Genomic DNA, 24279 nt, shown 5'->3' with positions numbered 1-24279 from the left:
AATATATTTGAATTAAAGGATGTATGAATGGTGCCCGCAGATGTGGACCAGAGCAAAGGAGAAAAGACAGATTTCATGTAGTGGCTGATCGAAGGCAAAACCATATTTATTTGGGGACACATCTAAAACAAGTCCTTCTTTAAAATATGTTTTCAGGGAGCTGGGTTTTGTGTTAGTAGAAGAACTAAGAGTCAATAAGATTTTATAAAATTACATGCTTATTTGTATTTAACTCTAAACATTTGGGTGTTTTTATTGATGATATAGCTGCCTGAGAAATGTATGTAGGGCATTCACTATTTTATTTATCAGATTTTACTGAATATCTACTGTGCCTAGGGAGATAGAGATATCTGAGACATGGTTTCTGTCCTCACATTGCACACCAGGGTGTGTAGTACAGAAATGGTCCCTGGAACAAATATTTCTAATAAGGGTAACAAGTGCCATGGCAGAAACGGCCAAGGTTCTATGTGAGCACATTTGGGACACATCTAAACCAGCTTGCGTAGGATAAAGGAAGGCTTCCTGGAGGAAGTGGCCTTTTTGAATCCCTCTCAATGTATATGATTCCTTTGAATTAGGTGGGCTGTGGCTTTTCTGTTTTTTCAGTCTTCAAAGGTGTTGTCCCGCTTGAGGTTTTGTCTTAGGCTTGGCTACCCCTCCTTCCATGGAAAGCAGCTCCCACCTGGGAGAAGCTTATACCCGAAGAAACTTCACCATTTCCTCCCCTGAAGCTGTGAAATAACCCTTGTGGAGGAGATCAGAATTACACTTACATATCTTCCAACACAGGCCAAAATTTGTTGAAAAGAACCTTGTATATACAGATTTCTGAATGAAAACTGCTGTTTAAATGTTTTAGCTATATAACGTTTTCTGATTCTAAACTGGCTACATTCTCAGATTAAGAAATCTTATTTGATGTTGTAAAATTTAGGATTTTCTTTTCAGGAATAAAAATTCAAATAACTTGTGTTCCATTCCTTAGAGCTGAGTTTTGTGAAGAACAGTAGGACAGGATGACATTACAAAAAATGGACCCCCTATCCTTGTTGGTGATAAATAAAGAGCAAAAATTTGACTTGGGTTTGAAAGTTTCTATCAATTGAATAAGAATGGTCTCATTTTAAACAGATTTCATAGTATGTATATAATTATCTGTTGGTTGCATCCACATCCTGTTCTCACTTAGGATGCATTTTGGTGGGGGAAAAATTTTAATTCATTGGTTATTAAAACGAGACTAATAATACTCTAGACAGCAGGTGGTACTCAAGACACTTATTGGTTGGTTCAGACAGCTTTACTGCTTGGGGAGGCAGTACTGTGGTCAACAGTTGAAGTGGAAAAAGAAGTTGTGATGGTTTGCCGTTACATACAGATCATCTCCAACTGGATGACCCTTGTATACTTTAAACTCAATCCTAAACCTAAACCTAAGCCCATCAGCTTCTGCCTTAAACCTGCTCTGCCTTTGCACTCTCTGTCTTGGTAAAGGATATCACCAGGCATCCAGTTGCCCAAAGTAGAAATCTGGGCATTTTCCTTTCTCTCTTTTTTCTCTTGCTCTTCACTCCTTACTTCTAGTCACCTACTAAATCCTGTTGGCTCTATCTTTAATTTTTTAAATTTTTATTTATTTTTTGTTGTCCAAGGTTTATTGAAGATATTACAGCACAACAGAAAGATTCAAAGGCTCCATGTGGTGTTTGAAATTCATCCCAACTTTAGGCTGAGTGACATGCAGGTTCGACAGACTGCCAGAGGCCAAGAATTTCAGCATTTCCTTAGTGTCAGGATCTACTTTGGTGATCTCCTGATCCAGGGCAGAGACCATAGGAGCACAATTATCTCTGCTTTCTCTCTCCTCCTCCTGCAGCTTGATGGAGCTACCTCTCACCGAACCTGACTGAATTTGCTTCATCAGATGTGAGACATAGCCTGTTATCTTGTTGCAGAGCTTCTTGGTGGGAATAATGGCAATCTTCTCATGCACACACACATTGTGGTGTGGAAGTCATTGCCCAGGCATGAGTAGTACTTCTCAATGATGACCCAGGCTGCCTTCTTCATGATTTTGCCTTCTTCATGGGCAAATGTGGCCCATGTTGGTAGTTCTAATAAAAGATGGCTCTACCTTTTAAATGCTACTTGAATCCATTTTCCTGCATCCTTAGGAACACTGCTCTCAGATCTCCATCATTTCTCACCTGGCTTGCTGGCAGATAGCAGCTTTCTGATTTTCCCCCTCCCTCCTTACCTCACTCCAAGCCGTTTTCCACATGGCGTCCAAGCTGATCTTCATAAAGTTCACATGTAATAGTCCCTCACTTGTTAAAACCCTACCGTGGTCCTACACTGCCTCCAGTTAATGTCCAGGGTCCTCTGGCTCATATAGCCCTCCAGGAATAGGTCCTGGGGGTCTTTCCAGCTTTGTCTTTTGCCCACCCTGATTTCCATGCCAGAGTTAGTGTCCTTCTGAATATTCCTTACTCCTCTTGCCTCTATGGGTTTTTGTTGTGTTTTCGCTTATGTTTGAAATGCTTAATCAATCTTCAGATTTCAACTTAAATGTGACTTTCTCCATGAAAGCTTTTTCTGACTTCCTCAAGTCTACATCAGGTTTCACTGTTATAGGTTCCTGTGCTGGATGTCATTGATCATAGGCCTGATTGTGTGCTGTCATTGCTTGATAAGTAGTTGATGAGACACTTCAAGGTGGGGCTGTGTCTCAGTGTTGTATCTCTAGGAATTACCCTGTGGCTGGTGCTCAATAAACATTTGTCTGTAGTTTGTGGGAGTCCAAAATGGATGAATGCCCTCAGAACGATTTGATAGCAAATATAATAAAAACATTTTTAAAAAAATTTTATTCCCAACCCTATCTCTCTATTCTTTACAGTTCTATCCTCCAAATACTGTGAAGTTTTGACAAGTACATGGAATAGGGTAGTGTGGTATGGTAGTAAAAGCCCCAGACTTGGCCAATTTTAAATATTTTTATTTTAAATTATTTATTTATTTATTTATTTATTTATTTATTTATTATCCTTTTTAGGATGATATTTATGTATTTGTATTATTATTTATGTATTTATTGTATTTATCTATTAGAAAAAGAGAGAGAGGCAGCACAGATGAGAGAGGCAGAGGGATAGAGTGAGAGAATCCCAAGTGGGCTCCGCCCTGAGTATAGAGCCTGACATGAACCCTGAGTTCATGACCTGAGCCAAAACCAAGAGATGGATGCTTAACCGAGCGCCCCACCTTCCAGGTACCACTTGGCCAACTTTTTTTTTTTTTTTTGTATGATAGTCACACAGAGAGCGAGAGAGAGAGGCAGAGACATAGGCAGAGGGAGAAGCAGGCTCCATGCACCAGGAGCCCGACGTGGGATTCGATCCCGGGTCTCCAGGATGGCACCCTGGGCCAAAGGCAGGCACTAAACTGCTGCGCCACCCAGGGATCCCCTTGGCCAGCTTTTTTTGAAGCTCTTAGTAAGTGCCAGGCCATATATGTGTTATGCACATTACAGTATTATCTCATCTAATGCTCATAACAGCTCTATTGGATAGATATTGTTATCTTCATTTGGCAGATAAAGAAATTGAGGCTCAGAGAATCAGACCTCAGTTCAAATCAATGCTTTGTCACTTATTAGCTGTGTGACCTGGGTCAAGCAACTTCTTCTGAATGTTCATCTTCTCAGCCATAAATTGAAAAAACACTTGCTGATAACTTGAATTCCAAACTTTTAGTTTACTTACACACCATACACAATACACCTTGGCCTCCCATTGGAAGGTCACTATGCAGTGCTGTATGTCAATGAACAAATGAATGTGCACTGCAATATGGTGATGTTCCAGCCCACCAGTGGTCAGGACACCTTTAGCAGTGTAGCCAGTATGTTTGTTCAGTTAAATATTTTATTGCAACTTTTCTTATTATATTATAAAAATATATGGAAAATGAAAAATCAAAGTTCTGATGCTGTTGAGTAATAAGAATAACTGACAATTATTCAGCACTGTGCCAGTTATTAAACTGTTGGCTCTCAGCTTCAAACCCACTCCTCTTTTCTATTCTTTTTTAAAAACTATTCTATGTATTTATTTGACAGAGAGAGAGAGAGAGAGAGCGCGCAAGCGCATGTGAGCACCGAAGCAGGGGGAATGGTAGGCAGAGGGAGAGGGAGAAGGAGAAGTAGGTTCCCCACCAAGCAGAGAATCTGACCTGGGGCTTGATCCCAGGACTCTGGGATCATGACCTGAGCAGAAGGCAGATCCTTAACCAGCTGAGCCACCCAGACATCCCCAAATCCATTCTTCTATATTCTATTTTGTGATGCAGGGACTGGGACTCTATCAACCACATTTTTCCTTTACCAACTGCTTCCTTTTAGGTTCTGTCAATAAGGGACATTGGAGGGAGGCTGACTGGCCAGATGAGGAAGAAGGGACTTAGTCTTTCCTCTTTGCTTCTGGTATTTTTCTGGTTTGCTTCCTATTCCTGTCATCATTGTCCAGCAATGCCGCTGCTTCACTCCACCAGAGGCAGACCATTCCAGAAGCACTTTGTTAGGATTCAACTGTGTCCCGAAACAGATTTATGTGCTGTAGTTTGAACCCTCAGTACCCCAGAATGGGACCTTATTTGGAGATAGCATCTTTATTTATTTTTTTTTTAAATTTTTATTTATTTATGATAGTCACACACAGAGAGAGAGAGAGGCAGAGACACAGGCAGAGGGAGAAGCAGGCTCCATGCACCGGGAGCCCGACGTGGGATTCGATCCCGGGTCTCCAGGATCGTGCCCTGGGCCAAAGGCAGGCGCCAAACCACTGCGCCACCCAGGGATCCCTGGAGATAGCATCTTTAAAGAGGTAATCAAGGCACACCTGGATGGCTCTGTCGTTTGGGCTTGTGACTCTTGGTTTCGGCTTCGATCATGATTGCAGGGTCATAGGGTTGAGCCTCACATTGGATTCTGCCCTTAGTGTAGAATCTGCGTATCCTTCTGCCTCTGGTTCTCCCCCCACTCTCCCTTGCTCTCTCAAATACATACATACATACATACATACATACATACAATCTTTTAAAAAAATAAAGAGGTAATCAAGTTAGCATAAAGTCATTAGAGTGGGCCCTAATTCACTATGACTAATCTCTTTATAAGAAGTTATGCATAGGGTCCCCTGGGTGGCTCAGTCGGTTAAGCATCTGCCTTCAGCTCAGGTTATGATCCCAAGGTCCTGGGATCAAGCCTGGGGTCAGGCTCCCTGCTCAGTGGGGAGCCTGCTTCTCCCTCTCCTCCCCAGCTCGTGCTCTCTCTCACTATCTCTCTCTCTCTCAGATGAATAAATAAAATCTTTTTTTAAAATTTTTATTTATTTATGATAGTCACACAGAGAGAGAGAGAGAGAGAGAGAGAGAGAGAGAGAGGCAGAGACATAGGCAGAGGGAGAAGCAGGCTCCATGCACTGGGAGCCCGACGTGGGATTCGATCCCAGATCTCCAGGATCGCGCCCTGGGCCAAAGGCAGGTGCCAAACTGCTACGCCACCCAGGGATCCCGAATAAATAAAATCTTAAAAAAAAAAAGATCTTCATAAAGGGAAGACGATGGGAAGAGACATGGGAGAAGATGCCAAGGATAGAGGGCTGGAACAGATCTGTTCTTCATAGCTTTCAGAAGGAACCTTCCCTGCTGGCATCTTGATTTTGGACTTTTAGCTTCCAGAGCTATGAGACAATACATTTTTTAAAAAAGATATTGATTGATTGATTGATTGATTGATTTTATTTGTGAGAGAGAACCCACATCAGCAGGGAGGAGGGGTAGGGGCAGAGGCAGAGAGGGAATTAGACTCCTCACTGAGCAGGGAAGCCCAACGTGGGGGCCAGTCCCAGGACCGTGAGGTCATGACCTGAGCCAGACAGACACTTAGCTTAATCGACTGAGCCATCCAGTGACCCCGAGATGATAGATTTTTGTTAAGTCACCCAGTCTGTTATGGCAGCCTAGCAAATAACATGCATACAGTTTGATCTAATTTGAGTTTTACCAGCTTGCAAAGGCACACTTAACATACCCCTGCAGAGACAGCAGTTCAGCTGGCAGGCACCCCTTTTAGGAAACCTGTGTCCCAAACCACTGAGACTTTCCTCCAAGCTTCTAAGTTTTAATCATTCTTTTCCCTTTGTTCCTCCCGCCCTATGAACTGTTTCCTGCTGTTGCTATAGCTTAGTGTTCTCTTTGCCTTTTCAAGTAACAATTCTTTATTACCTAGTTAAACATTCTTTAAGTTCTCTTTGTTAAAGTAACTGGAGCCTAGGGGGCAGGTTTGCTGCTGTCAGAGCCTTGAGGGGCCTGACAGAGGTGTAGGGTGGGGGCCGCTGCACTAGTGGGTCTGGAAGGCCAGGCATTGAGTCAGAGAGGGTTATTCTCAAGGCTGAAGATTTAATAGAATTTAGCTTGCTGGGTTTTGTACTTCCTTGAAACCTATCATTCCTTCTATTTTTCCTATTCCTCTCTTTGGAATAGGAATGTCTGTCCTATACCTGACTGACTGCTGTATTTGGGAAGTGCATATAACTCCCAAATGTGATATAACTCCCAAATGTAACCCTGTGGTTTCACAGGGTCACAGCTGGAGAGGAATTATGCCTCATAATGAATCACAATTCTAGTCTCACCTATAATTGATTTAGATATTTAGATGAGAGTTTGGACGTTAGAGTTGATGCTGGGATAAGCTAATACTTTGGGGTTTGTTCGGATGGAATGAATGTATTTGGGATGCAATAAGGACATGGATTTGGGGGGACCAGAGTCACAATACTATGAACTGAATTGTGTTCCCACAAAATTCATACGTTGAAAGCTCTAATCTTACCCAGTATGACTCTCACAGATGGTGTGACAGAGAGATCTTTTCTGGTGTAGACTTGTCCAGACTGTATTTGATACCTTTGCTCTGATGTTAGTGACAAGAATCATGGTTCACAAATTTGCATAATCCAGGCAAGGATGGCAGCTCTTTTTTTTTTTTTTTCAAGATTTTATTTATTTGAGAGAGAGCAAGAGCAGGGGAGAGACAAATGGAGGGGGAGAGGGAGAAGCAGACTCCCTGATGAGCACAGAGCCTGAGGACGGACTCGATCCCATGACCTGGATCCCAGGACCCAGATATAATGACCTGAACTAAAGTCACATGCTTAACCAAATGAGCCACCCAGGTACTCTACAGATGGTAACTCTTAAGCAAATGGAAAGTGGTGAATTTTTTCTCATTTGAATGTAGATTGGTCTTAGGCCTATTTTCTGAGTAATTGTTAAGGAAAATAAAGTACAGAGCAGAATAAAATATTGAAGATATATAAATACTGGGTTAAAAAGGCTACATAAAACTTAAGGTGTCTTATTTTCTCATAGTAGCCTGTATGTTCCATATGCTATTCAGTTTTCCTGTTCACATGTTAGCCTCATTAGTCTGGGAGCTCTGTGAGGATATTCTGGGGGATATTTAGTTACTTCATGTCTCCTAGTTTCCAGCACTGTAGCTGGACAAATACTTGACATTTCATGCAAATTGATCAAACTTAAACTTAAGTGCTGAAAAAGGCCTGTTTCAAGTCCTTATTGTCAATGTCTCTCAGACCTCTTGATGACCCAGCTGATAGAGAAAGGGGCCGCTCAGTGAAAGGGTTGTACTTTGTCCAATTTAGACATAGAAATGACTTTCCGTTATGGTGGGTTATTTTGAGAGGGTGAGACATAATTTACATGTCAAGTCAGTCAGTGGCCAGAATGGTTCCTATGTCTGGAGGGAATTTATGTCTCTGCTCTTCTTTGCCTAGGTTTTGAAACTTTCGTTATTTAATAATAGTTGCTATTTATTTAGCACTACTGCATGTCAGGTGTAGTGCTGAGGGCTTTACATAATGAGATCTCCTTCAATAACTACAATGCTCTGAGATGGGTAATCCATCTTATAGATAAAGAATCTGTAGATCTGCAGTTAAGCAAATTGTCCAAGGCCACACTATGGGAAATGAAGTAACTGGAATTAAAACCCAGGTCTCTGACTCTAGAGTTTGACCCTTTCTAGTGGTCTTTCCTGCTCAAGCAGAGTTCCTGGACCTTTAGAATGAAATGATGGATCTCCTGACTCTTCATACCAGGATTCTTTCTCCAAGCATTCAAAACTCAAAATCCTAATTATTCCTCTGAGAAAGTGATGGCTAAATTTTCTAGTCCCCAGTTTGAACTTGTTAATACACCTTTCCTTTCTTATACACCAGGCTGAAGGAGGCAGTTTGCAAAGTGGCAATGTGAGATACAGAAATGAGCAGGGAGCTTTACTTTGTGTGCCCCCCTTCAACAACTCTTGTCATATCTGTACTTGGAAGGGTTGATATGATGATTAACTGTGTTATAGATAGACTATTGGTTATGTAGGGCACATATAATATTTTTCTCTTTTCATTTATATGTGATATATCCATTGCTACTGAGCAGCAGTGTTGTTAACCCAAATTGGGGATCTTGTAGAAGTCCTTCCTGAATGGCTTAGGAATGTGTTAAAATATATCTACATATTTTTAAAAGATAAGAGCTGGGGCACCTGGGTGGCTCAGTCAATTAAGTGTCTGACTGTTGGTTTTGGCCCAGGTTGTGATCTCAGGGTCATGAGATTGAGCTCCACACCGGGCTCTGGGCTCAGCGAGGAGTCTGCTTGAGATTTCCTTCTCCCTCTGTCCCTCCCCCCTGTCCCTACCGCCTGCACTCTCTCCACACACACTCTCTCTCAAATAAATCTTAAAAACAATATGAAAACTTTCCTTGAACTGGAGATATAGAAAAAAATAGATTTTATTAATCCAGTATTTTTCTTATTTTTCATCTGTTGTGTAAAGGTATATTGAGGGACGCCTGGGTGGCTCAGAAGTTGGGTGGCTGCCTTCAGCTTGTGATCCCAGCATCTGGGATCAAATCCTGCATTGGACTTCTGTGAAGAGCCTACTTCTCCCTCTGCCTGTGTCTCTGCCTCTCTCTCTCTCTGTGTGTCTCTCATGAGTAAATAATCTTTAAAAAAAAAAAAAAAAGTAAAAAAAAAAGTATATTGAAATTCAGTAGCTTGAAACTTCAAACAGACTTGATCACATTTCTTTACCCTGGACGAAGTATCTTAAGGGTGAGAAGGCCACCTGGCTGTTTCAGAATGAGGTTGATTGGAAGTTCCCGTCCCCCAACTCCTCTGCCCCAAGCTATGTCTTGTCTTTCTTACATTGTTAGCTGATCATGCTCACACTTCAGTTCTAATGGTACATCCAGAGGTGACCATCTCTGCTGGACTTATTTACTCATTTGGAGGTCGTTGTAAGACCGAGTCCTTGGGGGAAGCGATGGCATGGGTGTCATGATGGTATCCCCATGCCCTGTACCAGCAATATTAGTACTGAAAGCTGTAGTATCTTTTGCTTGGGGGTAAGGAAAGTGGTGTCCTTGCCAGGCTGATTCTTCAGAGTGATTTTAAGCCAATTCTTAACTGCATCTTTCAAGCCTCGTTCTCTTTCTAAGCAGGAGATTTTGTGTTCCTCATACTTTCTCCAAACATTTTTAATTTATTATTATTATTATTATTATTATTATTTTCACATCAGATGGGTAATGTGCCAAGATCATAACAAGGTTTGAGGGAGAGGTACATGTCACACAATGGTGTGAGCACCCAATCATCATTCTTATATGAACTACAAAAGGATCCAAACATTTTAAATTTAAAATATAAAAGAATATGGGGCACCTGGCTGGCTCAGTGGGTGGAGCATGCAACTCCTGATCCCAGGATTGTGAGTCTGAGCTCCATGTTGAGTGTGGAGATTGCTTAAAAATAAAAGAATAAAAGACAAAAAAAAATAATTAAAAAAAAGAATAGTATGATGAACTCCCATATACTCTTTGTTTTCTCTCTCTCTTTTTGTCCAATATTTTCTTTTGCTAAGCCATTTGAAAGTAAGTGGCAGGTATGATGCTTCACTCTGAAAACTACATGTATCTCCTGAGTACAAAGATGCTGTCCTACATAGCCACAATGCCATTATCACATGCAAGGAACTTAACTTTGATATAAAATCACTGAGTATATAGTTCTGTTAGAATTTTCCTTAGTCCTTAAAATGTCATTTGTAACTACATTTTTGGGCAACGTAATCAAACCATTAATACCACTTTTGTGCTAGATGAATTCACACATAACTGAAAAATCTTAGATTATCTCAAATATCCCAGGACTCAAGTTTGATTAATTTTCTATTTCAAACCCAAGTCCGTATTCAGTAGTGTTTCACCTAAGGATATTTTATTTTATTTTATTTTATTTTATTTTATTTATTTATTTAGTGCACCTAAGGATATTTTAAAACATGACATTTGGTGTTAATACTTTTGGGACTCTGGAATAACCCATGCCCCCAATTCCCAGGGTGTTAAAACTAGAAAGAAAACTCTTTTCTTTTAGCTGTTTTTGTTTCTTGTTGCTGGGTTTTTTTTTTTTTTAACCATGTTAACCATTTTTAAGTGTAGAGTTTAGTAGTGTTAAATATATTCACATTGTTATACACCAGTCTAGTTAACTCTTTTCATCTGGCAAAACTGAAACTCTATACCCATTAAACACTAACTCATAGGTCATGAGTTCCCCCAGCCCCTATCAGCCACTCTTCTACTTTCTGTCTCTATGAATTTGGTGACTCTAGGTACCTCATATAAATGGAATCATGCAGCATTTATCTTTTTGTGACTGGCTTATTTCATTTAGTATAGTTTCCTCAAAGTTCTTCCATATTGTATCATATGACAATATTTCCTTCTTTTTTCAGGCAGAATAATGTTCCATTCTATGTAAATACCACATCTTGTTTATCTGTTCATCTGTCAGTGAACTCTTGGGTTGCTTCCACCTTTTGACTATTGTGAAAATGCTGCCGTGAATATGGGTGTTGTTTTTCTTTTTGAATCCAGGATCCAGACGAGAATTATACACTTAATATTGTGCTAATAAGTTCAGTTTCTGCTAAAAATCAGCTGGTGTTGACTTATTGCTAGTCATCAGAGATGCAAACGCTATCCAAATGCATATGGATAGGATAGTATCTTGTACATGATTGAACTCGATTTATAAACCTTATACAGTAACTCATAGTAACTCATAGTGGGTGTTGGTATGACTGTACCTCGTTTCTGGGATTAGCCTTAAGGTCCTGGCTTTTCTCCATCCTTACATCCCTCCCTCATTCTGCCTGAGGCAAAATGCTGAGTGAGGAGATAGAAACTGTGTATACATGGCCCAGAGGCTTCCTTTCCTCTTCCTTTTGTTGCTATCTACTCTCATGTGCCTTCTGTTTTGCAGTTCTAGGGGAAGGGTAGAAGTGGGAGCTGGCTCTGTTTCATTGTTGCTACAACTAGGTAGATAATATTGATTATACAGTTTGACTCTTTAGCCCAGCTAGTACACAAATATTGGTCCTCATCTCCTGACTCTTTGTTTTATTTATCAGTTGGTTTATCCAGGATAAGAGGGAAAACGTTGCTTTTTATTGGACTTCTTAAAACATCTCAGTTATCTGGGAGACACCTGAATACCAAACTTGACATCTACCTGCACAGTGAACCCCCTCCTGTTGCATAAACCTGCTCAAGATAACAAGTTACAATTTGGAAGGTGGCAGGTTCTTTGTAAACCGATGTGAAAGGAATATGATATTGCCAAAGAGATATTAGTGTCAAACAAATTTGGCTTTCCCCACTCTAGGGACCTTCCTGTTGAGGTTACTAATGCCAGTGATGAGAAGTAGAGTATTCCTGTTTGCTACAAGCACAGGGAAAATTTTACTCTTTTTAAACACTCTCTTTAGAAAAAAAAATTTTTTTTCACTGCTGAAAAAGGGAGAAAAGCAGAAAAGCACAAAGAATAAAACAAAAAATACAAAAACATTACCCAGAAATAACCACTTTTCATGTTTTAGTACATCAGTTTTATCTCCAAGCCACACTTCTCCTTTGAGCCCCAGACCGTGTATCAAACATCTCATTTGATGGCATATCTTGAATGTCTCAGACTCTGCACCCAGCATGACCAAGAATAAACTCCTGCTCCTCTCCCCCCACATCTGTTTCCCTAGTGGTGTTCTCCATGTGAGAGTGTTGGTATCTCCATTCATCCAGCTGTTCACATCAGAAACCTATGCTGTTCTTGAAAATTCTTTTTCCTTTACATTCCATGTCCAATCCTTCAGCAAATTATCTTGCTTTTAACTTTTCTGTATGCCTCAAATTCATTACTTACTTCTTTCCCCAGCACTACTCCCCTGTCCATGCTGCAGTCACAGGTCATCTGGATTATGAGAGATTCCACACTGGTCCCTTTCTCTTCTAGCTTATGCATACTGGCCTCTAGTAATTTGCTCTCCATACAGAGACAAATATTTTTACAGTGCAAATCCAATGGTATCTTTGGTACCCCAGCCTCCCTTGCTTCCCCACCACCTCCTACCCCCAGAGGTAATGACTCCTTAAGGTGGCTTATGAGGCCCTGCCTGACCTGGTCTACTTACCCCTCTAGCCCCTCCCACACCATTCCCTGCCCTGCTGACTTTACTCCAACCACATGGCCTTTTTCTCAACTCCTTATCTTTGCCACAGTCCCTTGTACCACTGGGCTCTGCCCACTTCATAGTCTCTGCTTAGACAACTCTTTATGTAGTTATTGTACAGTTGTCCATCACAGCTCAGTCAGCATAGAAGCCTTCCCTGACCTCCCTGACCAGGTCAAACTGCCCCTGATAAAAGGCTCTCTACCAAATGCATCTCCGTCACAGTACTTAGAATGGTTGCAGTGCATTCATGGTTTTTGTTTGTTTTTTAAAGATTTATTTGAATTCCAGTTTGTTAACACACAGTGTAATATTAGTGTCAGGTGTACAATATAGTGATTACACACTCCATACATGTGGGTTTTTTTTTTTCACCTCCACAACATTCCATTTATACACAGAACTAAGCAGAGAAGCACAGAGTCACTATTGAGGTTAGAAGTTGACAGCATGGGAAAGGGTAACAGGTGAGGAATTAAGGTGTCATTAAAAATACAGGCTTCCCCAATCTGGGGTGCCTGGGGGGAACTTGGTCTGCTTCAACCCAAGAGGAATCAGAAGATCAAAAGTGGTTTGGGAAGGCCAGAACCATCAGGGATAGAGGGAGGAGGAAGGTCCAGGGGCTGAAGGGGGCTATTTGGCAACTGGGGTGAAGGGATTACCCTCCCCCTGCCGGGATCCCCCCAGCCCCTCTGGTCTGGCAGGAAGGGAAGCCTGCAACCCCCATGGGAAGGTCTGCGACTACCAGATGCTCCAGACATGGCTGGAGGGGGCTCACAAAGGCTTGCCCTCCAGGGAGATGACGGCACTACCCCCCCCCCCCAGTTTCTCTGCCAAGGTGTAGCCATCCTTGACCTCCTCATAGCAGTTTGCTTGTAATTCATGCTTGATTCTGGTCAGCTTTTTCTTGATGGCATCCTTGGAGCTGGCAAAAATCATTTTGCTCTTAAGGGGTGCAGACTCAGGTGCCCCAAAGATAAACATCAGGTTCTCCTTCTTGCTCCCCTTGGTTTCATAGGTTGCATCATAGAGGACATAGTGGCAGTCCTTGTCTGGCAGAATCTTGACAAAGGTGGTGTAGGTATCTTCTACAGCCTCACCCACATCACCTACCAGGAGCTCCTTGCTCCAGGATGATGTTCTTCTTGTCCTTGCCCAGGCAGAAAAGTACTGCCTTCTTGCACTTCTACAACCCCTCTGATGTTGAGGACTTACACACTTTCATGTCATTGAACACTTTGATAACTCCATCAGAGACTACCATGCCAGAGGTCATGTTTCCAGAAGTGAAAGGGAGATAGCAAAGAGGGTCAGTAGAGATGAGAGCTGCTGCCAGGATCCAACTCTGTTTGTTTCTTTTTAAAGATTTTATTTATTAATTCATGAGAGACACAGAGAGAGAGGAAGAGACACAGGCAGAGGGAGAAGCAGGCTCCATGCAGGGAGCCCGATGTGGGACTCGATCCCGGGTCTCCAGGATCACACCCTGGGCTGAAGACGGTGCTAAACCGCTGAGCCTCCCAGGATGCCCCTGTTTGTTTCTTAATGTTGGTCATCCCTCACTAGACTGTGAGCTCCTTGAGGGTGGGAACCATGTCAATAGTTGCTCATTATTGTATCCTGAGACCGGGAATATACTCATTAAACATTAGATGAATAAGCAAATGCATTTCCTTCTGGTATTTTACTACACTCATATTTGCAAAAATGGGAGCATAGTCTACCTACTATTTTATAGTTTTTCTCCCCACTTAGCAATAAGTGAATATTTTGGGGCTGTTCTTTTTTTTTTTAAGATTTATTTATTTATTCATTAGAGAGAGAGAGAGACTCAGAGACACAGGCAGAGAGAGAAGCAGGCTCCTCACAGGGAGCCTGATGTGAGACTTGATCCCCGGACCCAGGGTTATGCCCTGAACCAAAGGCAGACGCTCAACCGCTGAGCCACCCAGGCGTCCCTGGGGCTGTTTGTCTTTGCAAAACCCACTCCTTGGAATTTTTGCTGTTTCCAGTTTACTCCTTGAGTCTTCATTTGGAAAGTCCACTTTAGAGCTGGATATGGATAGCAGACCTGAATTAGCACTGGCTGCAGCTGTGACATCTGATCTTTTTTCAGGGCCCATCTCTGCACCTAGCAACATCCCTGGTCTGTGGAGAAAGGGTAGCACGGTGGTTAGTATGTGGGATCAGACAGATGAGCTTTATGGCCCTGTTCTGCTTCTGATCCACTAAGGTCCATTGTAATGTAAGAACAGTCTCAATCAAGCTACTTCAAGAAATGTGGGATCTAGGTAGAAATCTCTCTGAAATCCAAGAGCAGAGCCCTAACTAGAGCTAGAGGGTGGTTCAGATCAGAGTAGCTTCATGACTTAAGCAACAGGAGCCTATGGTTTTCTACCCCGTGTCTAGGTGACCTTTCTCAGCTACTCTCTTCATGTTAGCTTCGGTCTTCTTACTTCCAGGTCTCCCTGAGTACTTACCTTCCAGGTTTCTTCTCTTCAGAAGCTGACTTGCAAATAGCTTTAGTTTGTTTCTGATTCTATCATTTGGCATCTCTTGATGCTTCCTTTTGCCTCCTGTTTTTGCTCTTAAATGACTGTGTTTATTTCAAATTAGAGTCTTTAATTGTCCCATAGGATCTTTGCTATATGTGTCCCTGAACTTAATCTCTGTATACACTTGACTGTCTTTGGATGGGTGCACCCACTGTAGTCCAATTAACAAAGGGGAGTAGCCGAGTCATGTTGTATCACAAATAGCTTCCTGGGCAGCAGAAGATGTGGACTGGGAATTTTTCATTAGACTACGGCCTGGACAAATCAGATACTATAACTGACTTACCTACTACAGCCTGTGAAACTTGGGACAGAGTACTCAACTTTATTTTGGAGCTGTGGTTTCCTCAGTTGTAAAAAGAGAAAAATAATCCATTTTATCAAGGTGTCGATAAAAGGAAATAGGGTGACATAAAGCACACAGAGCACTTAGCCTAAAGCATCTCAACAAATGATGCTCTTTTAGTTAGTGTCATCTATAGTGTATTAATATACAGTTGACCCAAACAACATGGGTTTGAACTGCATATCTGTGATATGCAGATTTTTTGTAGTACAGTACTATAAATGTATTTCCTCTTTTTTATGGTTTTCTTAACACTTTCTCTAGCTGCTTTATGGTAAGAATATAATACATATGTATATATAATATATATAGTGTGCAAAAATATGTGTTAATCAACTCTGTCATTGGTAAGATTTTCGGTCAACAGTATGCTACTAGTTAAGTTTTAGGGGTGAGTCAAAAGTTATACACAGATTTTCAACTGCATTGGGGTTTGGTGTTCCTGACCCCTGTGTTGTTTGAGGATCAACTGTATTTATAATTAACATATCTATTACATATAAATGTAATTGAAACATATTTTTTAATTGCCTCTGATTAGACTGGGTTACTTCTAGGAAGAATTTCCCAATGGATAAGTTCTATGAATTGTTGTGACTCTGGGGAGAATAATATTTCTGATGCACAGAGTGAGGGATAGGAATGTTTATCTCCCTGGGGAGATGGTGGTCTATGGGCCCCTCTATACTGACTATATGGAAATTATCCAAGATGGGGACAATAGACTGCCTGTAGGTACTAACAAAGGCCATTGTGCTGAAGCAGTCTTTGGTCTGAAGCCAGAAGCCAGATTTAGACTAAAATACACATACTTTCTTTTTTATAGAAAGGTTTGAATAATAATAGCTAATGCTTACATAGAATTTCATATATGCCAGACATCAGTTTTTTAAAATTTTTATTCATTTATTTATTATTATTATTATTTTTTTTTTTTGAGAGAGAGAGAGAGCAAGAGAGGAGGGTGGGGAAGGGGCAGAGAGAGAGAGAGAGAATCCCATGTGGGGCTTGATCTCAAGACCCTGAGATCATGACCTGAGCCAAAATTGAGAGTTAGTTGCTTAACAACTCAGCCATACAGGCATCCCTGCTAGACATCATTTTAAAGGCTTCACATATATTCATTCACGACCCTTTCTTCACAATCACATTGAGGTGGAGACTATTACTCTCTTCAATTTACAGATAAAGATACTGAGACACTGACCTGTTTTTAAAATCCTTTCAGTAAATTGTAATCAACTGACCTTGCTTTAACCTTATGCCTATCTCTAGTCCTTAGTCCTCTGTGTACCACGTTTCATATTGCTATTCTTTCAAGACTAGGGTTTTGCCTCTCTTCTCCAGCTTATTTGCAGGACTAACATTCTTCCATAAACTTCAAAACTGAGGGCTGCCACCAGAGCCATTAATACCCCTTTTTTTTTTAACAGTCCAGAGATCTTTTATTTATGTTTTTTATGCCCATTATGGCATGAATTCATAAAGAATGGGTTCTGGAAATTCAGATTCCTTTCCATTGGTTTTCACAAAGTGTGCTTCTCTGGTTGAAGCAGCCTGGCATTTCAGTTTGTTGGGGCTCAGGGCAGGCTATGTACCAAGATGTGCCACAGTGACATATTGATTATTCTGAACTGAAGTTACTTAAGAAACAGCCAGTGCTAGAGGAACACTCTGATCTTCCTTTGTCTCCAGAAAGCAGGAAATAAGTCTTTCATGTGAAAGGTACTGTCTCTGTACCAGGAAGTATAGAGACACGCTTGTCGTTAGAGATTGGAAATTGAGGGCCAAAAAGACTATGTGAACAAACTCTGCATAGATTCTCCACTAGTTAATACCCAAACCTAAGTTTGTCTTACCAATTTGTCAGAAATTTATTGTTTCTTTGTCTAGAAAGTATAAAAGCTGCCTGCCATGTATACTCCTTAGATCCCATGTCTATGAGTCTTCATACACATGAATTAAATTTATTTTTTCTCCTGTTAATCTATCTTATGTCAGTTTAATTATTACACAAGCAAAAGAACCAAGCAGGCTAGGGATAAAATTTTCCTCATCCTCAACAAGTTGAACTCATGTACTTTTCTCTTTGGTTTCCTTCTTTTTCTGATTATTTCCCTTCCCATATTTCAGGATGCTATCTTGGCTCTTAGAGTGCTTAATATGCTCAATATATACATTAATTCTCTTGGCAAGGATATTATCCTTAACTTGTTTACAGCAATATCAGTGGCATGTTGGATAATATTGTAGACTCTTCTAGTTTTGCCATGGGCACATGCCCCTTTTGGAGCAGTGTCATGCCTTTAGCCACATACATCCAAATCTAGAAGATCCAAATCTACAATATTGTAGACATAAGGGAAAGCATTGTTCAAAAAGGAACAAGTCCATGTTTTCTAAAAGGCGTAGAGAACATATAATGGATGCCTCTCTTCTTTCCTTTTGTGATAGTAATTTTGGTGAATTATTGGAATATGGTGGCTCTGGTTTAAAAAAATAAAGAGAAGAAGAAAAGAAAGAAACTTTTAATATCTTGAGCAACCCTGGCTAAGAGGCAAATTGGGACAGGAATCATAATGGGACAGTGAGTGAGGCTATATGAAGATAAGTGGTTCAAAAGTAAGTGTGTGTTGGGAAATTCCCTTTATGAGAACGCTGGAATTGCCATCAGGGCAGGTGTAGAAGCTCAAAGGGCTGCAGATATGATTCCGTGAGGTGGGGCCAACATTAGCATCTGTGGAGGAAGAGTGATATGCTGGTAAGTGTGAGGGTCAGACAGAGGAACATCCTGGTACTGCTGTTTCTCTTCCAGGGAAGCCCATTTGGATGTAAGGAGCAGAGGATCAATCAAGCTACCTTGAGAAAAGGGGGCTTTAGGCAGAATTTCTCTGAAATCCAGTAGTAGAGCCTTAACTGGAGCTGGAGGGAGGTCCAGATTCAAGGTAACTTCAGGACCTCCACAGGTGAAAGGGGAAGGTGGTACCTTGGTTGTGTGTTGGTAAATGTTTCATAACTGGATTTCAGACAAACAAAAAAATGATGATTTATAGCATTTACCAACTTCTGTAGTGTAAATACTCCTGTTATGGCCAGTTTCAACCAACATAATATCACTAACTTGAAGTTGGGAAGAAATACAACTCTCTCTCTCTAGTCAGTTTAAGTCTATTCCAACACACCAGATATTAACTTTGATTTTTTTCCTGAACTTTCCAAGTTTTCAAGAAGTTGGTTTATGATTGTTTTATAATCAGAAAAAAAGTAACAAAAGTTATTTTTAAAAAAAGAAATCGAAATCTGCAGGATATAGACAGATGTATTATGGGTAAGCTTCTCTGATTTTGCCATTTGTTGAAGGTCATTCTTAAACTTTTGCCATTGGCCTGTGGATCCACCCAGGGGCTTGCAGCAGGTTTGGTTGAGCTCACTTCTAAATTTTGACTCCCTATTTTGTGGACATTGTTTCAGAGAGAGGTTGCTCAGAACCACCTGGTGCGGGTCTCAGGAGCACCTGACCTTCCTTTATGTTCAGAATTCTGCAGAGGACATTTCAGAGTGATGTTCGGAAACCTGTTTAGGTGGCTCTGAAGAGAGTATAGGAAAACATAACCAGTATGTGACAAGTCTTTCAATATGGTGACTAAAAAATGAAGTTATGCTATGGGAAGTTCTGTATGTGGCATTTGTAAGAGAAAATAAAACCTTGACACATCTTTTAAAAAATAATCACCTCCAGATTAAATGAAGCAGTTAGGGGAACCCTGGGTGGCGCAGCGGTTTAGCCCCTTCCTTTGGCCCAGGGCGCGATCCTGGAGACCCGGGATTGAATCCCACGTCGGGCTCCCGGTGCATGGAGCCTGCTTCTCCCTCTGCCTATGTCTCTGCCTCTCTCTCTCTCTCTCTCACTGTGTGCCTAAAATAAATAAATAAATAAATAAATGAATGAAATGAATGAATGAATGAATGAATGAAGCAGTTGGGTCTAGACTTGGCCTTGTACTCAGATTTTGGTCTCTGAGCTCCTCACTTAGATCAGCCTTATGCTCCTTCTCATGCAACTTCCCAACTTCCTGTTTCTGATGCAGGCAGGCCCCCAGCTCATTGTTCTTTATGAAAACATTTATCTTTTTTTATTATTAAGCTGGGACAAGGTTGTCTAGAGGAGTTGGTTTCAGGGGCCCAGGGCTAGTGTTTGATGGGCAGGAGTCTAGGAGTCTTGGGCAGCTTTGAATCAGGCAGGGAAGAGAGACCAGGCCACAGTATCTGCAGGATGGGATCGGGGTAGGCTGGGGTGCTCCACTCATGAGGGGGGATACACAGGTGAACCTGATCTGAAGTAGAAGCTGGAGGTTCTTTGTCCTCTGGATCCTCATGTATTAACTGGAACTGGAAGAAGATCACAGAACAGAAAGTAAGGCTACTCTTGTTTGAGGGATGGGTGGATATTTCCGGTTATCTCCCACTTACAAGCAAGATACATACAAAGTCTTGATCATGCTACTTGGGCCTGGGGTGGATAAAGCACTGGCTCAGCAACTGCAAGTCTTGAATTCTTGCCCCATTTTGGCTACTAACTACTTGTGTGACTTTAGGGAAGTCACTTAATTACCTGGGTTTATTTCATGATCTACAAATTATTTGTTTGAAGTAGTTGGAGCCCAGCCTGGGATGACACTAAGGATTTGAGAATTCTTCATATTGGGTTCCAAGTGGCCTGCCTGTAACTCTTTTTTGTTGATTTGATTCACTGGAGTCATCCTCTAGTTTCTTCCACCTGATGGCCTTTCAAATCCCTTATCAGAGTCCTTTTCTCCTTTGTTAAAAACCTGCAGAGCCTCCAACAGATTCACATATGACAGTGGTTCCTAAAGAATGGACCTGGTACCAGGACCAGCAGCATCTGTATCACCTGGAGCTTGTCAGAAATGCAAATTCTCAGACACCACTCTAGACCCACCAAATTAGAAGGTCTAGGGTTGGGGCCCAGATTATACTGATGCATGCTCCAGTTTCAGCATCATTGCCAGAGGGCAAGCGTCCAGATCCCCTCACTGGCCTGGTCTCTCTCTCTCTCTCTCTCTCTCTCTCTCTCTCTCTCTCTCTCTTTTTAAGGAAGAAGTTGAATCTTTTATTATTAAACTATCTTCTTGCAAGGCTGTTGCCTCATTGTATAAAAATAGTACCAGCAAGCACAGTATATTGCAAAATTAAGATAGTTCTTTATCTGAGACTATACAACTAACAAATTTTTCAACACTGCCAGTTATTTCCAATGGAAAGATCATTTAAGTATTTTGACCCCAATACAGGGATAGTTGTAAGCAAGTTACAGTATTCCCTAAGGCTTAGATTACAATGTTATTCTTGAATTACATAATTTTTATAACTAGTTTTTAACCACACATAATTTCAGGATTCTGAATATTATAACTGGAGCCTAGCCTAAAAATCATAGAGTGTTGCAAAAAAGATGCATATTGGGGATCCCTGGGTGGCGCAGCGGTTTGGTGCTTGCCTTTGGCCCAGGGCGCGATCCTGGAGACCCGGGATCGAATCCCACATCGGGCTCCCGGTGCATGGAGCCTGCTTCTCCCTCTGCCTGTGTCTCTGCCTCTCTCTCTTTCTCTCTCTGTGACTATCATAAATAAATAAAAAAAAATTAATAAAAAAAAAGATGTATATTGTATTTATCTGTAATCATTAGAAAGTCAAGGGGTATTTTCTTCCATGAACATTGTTGCAAGTAGTTTCTTACCCATTGGCACTGCTAGAGGTTGCAATTTTAAATCCTCTATCCATCACTAATTTAAGACAATGCTAGATTAAGTTGTTTCATACTAGTTTATTTAGGGGTTCCATTTTTACTCAATAGATTATGTATTTCTCATATGCTTCTTCGCTCATTAATTCATCCAGTTCTGAAGGATTACTGCGTGTATCTTGATCAGCCAACATTCTTCATAACAGTATTTGTTGATAAACTTTGGGTTTTCTTCAAGAACTTCATTAATTTCAGTTACTTCTCCTGATAGAGGAAAATAGCATTCACTAGCAGCTTTCACACTTTCCAAAACACTGAACTTAACCTTGTTTGTCCAGTTTTGCCCCGACTTTAGGCAGACTACAGTAAATAACATCCCCCGAAGCTTCCTGTACAAAATTGCTGGTTCCCACTGTTCCAATACCATTTTCCATTGCTATTCATTCATGTTTGTCTGGGAGCTAATGCAGAGTGGAGCCCAAGCAGCCTCCGGCTGGCACCTACCTTGAGCCCCCAGGATTGGTGGGCGCGGAGGTGGTACCCAGGCTTCAGGCTCATACCACCATGTTCACAGGGGTGTGGGGGTTGCATTGCAGTGGCTCAGGAACCCCGACTGGCAGGGGATTAGGGGGCAGGGGCAGCTCCCTCTGACCTGGTGTCTTACTGTTGTACACCATTTTCCAACCCTATCCCATTCACACACCTTGTCTTCCAGTTGTACCTAATGGTTTATAGTTCTCCAAATACTCCTTGTTCCTTACCCCTTTGGTGTGTTCATTCCTTTTCCCTGGAAAGCCTTTACCCTCTCCCTTTCCTCTCATAAATTCTTCTTGTTCTTCCAGGTCAACTCACACATTAGCTCAGCCATGCAGGCACTCCTGCTAAGAGAGCCACTAGCTACCAAGGCAGAGCTCTTCTTCCAGTTTTTGATTATTCTTTAATCCAACCATGACATCTGTCTATCTACCCCATATTTCTTGACTGAATCATACGTAATTGGGCTTCTGGGGTATATGACTTGACTTGTAAACTCATAGCTTACTGGGGAAGACAGACGAGCAGCCAGATAATGACAGTATAGTGCTTTAATGCATCCACAGAAGCGTGAGCAGTGCAGTATGTACACATGCAAGGTTTGCAGTAGGTGTAGGCATGTTGGGGAAGCTTTATGAAGGTGGGAAGGACACTTATCTTGAAGGATAAGTTTTGCAGGCAGCGGGAAAGTATGAAGTGCAGATTTCCTTCAGTTGCATTTAGACGGTAAAGCAAGTTCTACTTTGTTCATTCTGCTGGTTCTACCCTTCCGCACTTTTTTTTTTTTGCCGCTTGTTCTGGATAAATCAAGTTAAAATGAACTGCACATTGGGGCACCTGGCTCAGTTGGTTAAGCTTCCAACTTCTGTTTTTTTTTTTTTTAATATTTATTTATTTGACAGAGAGAGAGAATTTGAAGCAGACTCTACACTGAATGCAAAGCCCCACGTGGGACTTGAGAGATCATGACCTGATCTGAAACCAATAGTCAGAGGTTCAACTAATTGAGACACCCAGGCTCCCCTAAGTTTCCAAATTTCAACTCAGGTTATGATCTTAGGGTTGTGGGATGGAGCTCTGTGTCAGGCTCCAGGCTGAGTGTGAAACCTGTTTAAATTTCCTTCTCTCCCTCTCCCTCTCCCCCTCCCCTCCTCCGCTCTTAAATAAATAAATAAATAGAATGAATTGCATGTTATTTCTGACAGGAAATACAAAATCTCTGAACCTGAGAAAAGATAATTTATTACACACAGACCATCTTCTTACCAATTACCTATGTCCCTATATCTATAGATAATGTGATGAAAGCCTGATGTTACCCTGAATGTGCAATGGGGTTGCACCATAAAAGTTGAATGCTGAAATTATGAGACTCAGAGCTTATATAGGGCAGGTGGCACATGGCCTTCTCCTGAGAGAGAAATCTTTATTCTGGAATGTAAACAAATCTTCTGGGGAGGGGGGCAATCCTTACTTTTCCTTTTCTACCCTGAGATATAAACAAATGGTACCTGAGATATAAACAAATGGTATCAGAGGCTTCCCTCCCTTAGAGGATGAATGATGAATGTGTCCACTACTGTGGACAACTAGAGCTCAGTCCTCTGAGAGTCTTCGATGGGGACCACACACTTCAGCATTGTCCCACAGAGAGACAGAAAGATAGCATTTTTATCTCTCAACTCCTGGCTCTCAGTTGCAGGTCCCTTCTAATGAGCCCACATGCTCTTGTAGCTGGAGAATGCTCTCAGGCACAGTGATGCTTTTAGTGTGCTTATAGGAACTATCTGTGGGTGACCTCCAGGACAGACGAGGGGACATGGACATGATATCTACTATGTGATCTTCTCTGTCTTCATGTCTCTAAAATGGAGATCATAATACCTAACTGCCCTGGGTTGGTGGGAAGATGAAGTGCATCAGGCTTCACAAGGAGTCTCTCACGGTTCTTGAAATGTAGTTGATACTCAGTAAATGGTAGCTTTAGTAGTAATAAGTTAACATGACAGAACAGTGGATCTTCTTTTGTAGGAGACTTAAGACTTACTTCTGACACTATAAGTTGTGTCAGAGAAGACAGTTGACAGGGTTAGAAGGGGCAACCTGTTGGTTTTAGGAAGAAAGATTTCCCTTGAGTAAAGCCACTCATTTGCCTAATAATAGAATCTATTCCTTTCAAGCACTATAAAGTCAACTGGCTTAGTAAAATATAATTAAGATAGTTTTCTCAGTATTAAAGCTTTTGCCAGTGGCTTGTACATTTTGTTGCTTGGTAGGGAAAATAAAACTTCCACAGAACAGGGTTATTTTGCTTGTAGCTATAAAGAATATTCATCAGTTCATACAAAAATCTCAGAGCATATCCAGGTTGACATGGATGCCAAACTGGTTGTGTTTTTTACCTTTGCACTAAATCCA

At 41.3% G+C, this 24279-nt stretch overlaps 1 non-coding gene and 1 pseudogene across 1 annotated transcript; both read right to left on the bottom strand.

Moving 5' to 3' along the window:
* Window positions 1-9665: 9665 nt before the first annotated feature.
* On the bottom strand, window positions 9666-9773 carry LOC129498970 (small nucleolar RNA U13). Its single transcript, XR_008662244.1, has one exon. It is a non-coding gene; the product is annotated as a small nucleolar RNA U13 (small nucleolar RNA).
* Window positions 9774-13436: 3663 nt separating this feature from the next.
* LOC129498963 (cofilin-1-like) lies at window positions 13437-13938 on the bottom strand (annotated as a pseudogene).
* Between the last annotated feature and the right edge of the window lie 10341 nt (window positions 13939-24279).

The sequence above is a fragment of the Nyctereutes procyonoides genome, unplaced genomic scaffold (genome assembly GCF_905146905.1).
Source record: "Nyctereutes procyonoides isolate TBG_1078 unplaced genomic scaffold, NYPRO_anot_genome, whole genome shotgun sequence".
NCBI lineage: Eukaryota > Metazoa > Chordata > Mammalia > Carnivora > Canidae > Nyctereutes > Nyctereutes procyonoides.
This window is presented reverse-complemented; position numbering and strand designations above follow the sequence as displayed.